This window comes from Myotis brandtii, unplaced genomic scaffold (assembly GCF_000412655.1).
Source record: "Myotis brandtii unplaced genomic scaffold, ASM41265v1 scaffold29034, whole genome shotgun sequence".
Taxonomy (NCBI): Eukaryota; Metazoa; Chordata; class Mammalia; order Chiroptera; family Vespertilionidae; genus Myotis; species Myotis brandtii.
In genome coordinates this window covers 738-3,518 of record NW_005361097.1, presented here as the reverse complement: position 1 = coordinate 3,518, position 2,781 = coordinate 738, and the positions used below count along the sequence as shown (strand labels likewise).

Sequence of the window (2,781 nt, the reverse complement as noted above, 5' to 3'; positions counted from 1 at the left end):
GGTTATCGCTACTGTAATAACAAAGGTTGAGCAGGATTGGTTTGAGCAGGGAAGACTTTTGATAAGAATGACACCAGTTGATAACGGCAATTTAGATGCCATCCTGAGGCCCTCAAATGGAGGACTTAATGTCTATTTAATTCCTTTTTCTTGACCCTGAATAGAGTTGAGCCATCAGTTGTGGTTTGTGTCACATATTGTCCAGTTTCTTGGGCAACATTACTTTGATCAACATTATTGTTATGGAAAATTGGATTAAGATATATTCTGAAATGAGCAAGAAAACTTATGATCACCAAAATATAGACCCTATAATCCTCTTAGAACCTTCCTCCCATTTACACATAACCTGGAGTCTTAAAAGTTAAGTATTAAATTATTCTTAAAAATGTAACCATGTTTACCCAGCAAATCAATGCCAGAAAAAGTAGAGGGGGAGCTTAGCTCTTCCTATGACTCTGTTCTCCTGCTCTCTTCCGCCGCCACACGTTTTCCATGCTTTTAAAAAACACAGAGAAAGGGAAGACTGTTGTGGTTTGCTTTTCAAACGAGATTCTACTATCACCCTGTGACTTCATTATTTTATTTCTTAATACACTTTTATTGATTTTATAGAGAGAAAAATAGAGAAGGAAAGAGAACCATCAATCCGCTGTCTCCGTCATGCCCCGACCCTCCCCACCTGGAATTAAACCCACAACTTAGGCATGTGCCCTGACTGAGAATCAAACTCAGGACCCTTTGGTGCATGGGATGATACTTAACGAACTGAGCCACATCAACCAGGGCTGTAACTTCATTTATAAAAATAATAGTCATCTCTCGTCAACGGATGATATATTCGTGTATTCTTTTACACACACACACACACACACACACACACACACACGCACACACTTATTTAGATCCTAGAATAACTTGGACTAGAAGTTCGCCATATCAACTAACTTTTTAACACACAATTTAAAGTCATTTTTACCAAGTATATTTTTTAAGTGTAAGAGATATAAGATATGGCATTTTGAAAGGCCATATGTTCAATTTTATTGAAGTCAGTGCATTTTTAAAAAGCATGAGTTTAATTTTTTAAATAAATAAAGTGTGCCTCTTTTATATAAAAAATAAATTAATTGGGCCAAAAAATATTCACTGTGGGCACAGCATTGTATAAAGATTAAAACTGTTGCTACAGTACTGGCCGGTGTGGCTTAGTTGGTTGAGCAATGCCCAGAGCAACAACAGTTTGTGGATTCAATTCCCAGTAAGGTCTCATGCCCAGGTTGTGAGCTTGATCCCCAGTAAGGGGCATGCAAGAGGCAGCTGATCAATGTTTCTCTCTTTCCCTTTTCCTTCCTCTCCCTCTAAAAATCAATTTTAAAAAACTATTGATAAGAGATTAAAATGGTTTCTTAATATAAAATAATTAAGAGAGGCAAACTAAAAAATCCAAAGAATTTTCCTAATCACATAATTTAACCCACAATTTCTGTAGTGACACTAACTCAGTTTTTCTCTGATTCAGGACTTTGCATGACAATAAGGCATACTTAAAGAAAATGTTCAAGTTTTTCTTCCTACTCTTCTTAGATTCTATTACAACTTGAGTGCTTGAATGTTGTTGAAGAATAAAACTTAGAAAAGTATAAAAATTGTAGCCTTGTTTCCTAACAGCCAAATATTTTACACATGCATACAAACTAAAAGTTAATTGTCAAACATTTGTACTTTATTTGTATACCTTTCATTTGAGCAGTGTATAATTAAAATTTTAATATTCTCCCCTAAGATCCCTTAGGGTAAAAACATATCATTTATTATACAATATTAATGAAGGTTCTACTTTGTGTTAATTATTTTCCAGGTGGTGGCTGGATACGCATATTTTATTGAGTTCACAGCCAGGGAAACCACATGTTCTAAGGAAAGTAATAAAGAGTTGACCGAAAGTTGCGAGATCAAGAAACATGGAGTGAGTAGTCATACAATTCTATACTTATTCCCTGGATATTTACTTGATATTTTATACTTGTTTAAGTATTTCATGAATAACACTGTTCTCTCTTTTGGCTTTTGTTTTCATGGATAGGAAATGCTAAGATGCACTGCTGATGTTTACTATCTGGTAGGTGGGAAGAATAGAATTAAAACTACTGTCAAATGTCAGTCACCAGGAAAGGTATGTTTCTAATTAGTCAGCTTGGGTAAATTTTGCTCATTCTGCAAAGTCCTATTTGGGGGTTGAAAATGAACCACTATTTAAATGAATCGGGGGACTATCTTTTTAGAATTGAGAGAACGCTCACATTTCTGTGCTGACCTCTCCTTTTTATTAGAAAAGAAGAAAACAACAGTCAGTCCCCTAATCACTTCTCACCCTTTGTCAGTGTCCCATCCTTCAGGAGGCTCTCTCTTAATAAAGGGCAGCCCCTGCTGTGCAGAGCTAATACTAGCTCTGGGGCTTTAAGACGTGCCTCAGATGCTTCTCTGGCATCTGCCTCCATCCAAGGGACTTGGGAGAAATACAGATCTCAGACCCCACTCCACATCGACTGAATCCAAATCTGCATTTTAACATGGTCTCCAGGGTTTCATACCCACATTCAAGTGTGAGAAGCATTAGCTTGTATCATCTTTTCCAATTCTTAAGAGAATCTTGGGAGGTAAGTAAGACTTTTCCCATTGTTAAGGATGAGACACTAAAAATTACAAAGATGATGAGATCCTGAAGTGGGTAGTAACATGATCAAGTGCTTGCTCTGTCCCAGGCACTGTACTGAGGGC

The 2,781-nt window shown here is 36.8% G+C and overlaps 1 long non-coding RNA gene across 1 annotated transcript; it reads left to right on the top strand.

The window, feature by feature from the left end:
• Positions 1 to 1,830: 1,830 nt before the first annotated feature.
• LOC102244131 lies at positions 1,831 to 2,176 on the top strand. Its single transcript, XR_313754.1, has 2 exons — positions 1,831 to 1,969; positions 2,087 to 2,176. It is a non-coding gene; the product is annotated as an uncharacterized LOC102244131 (long non-coding RNA).
• The last annotated feature ends 605 nt before the right edge of the window (positions 2,177 to 2,781 follow it).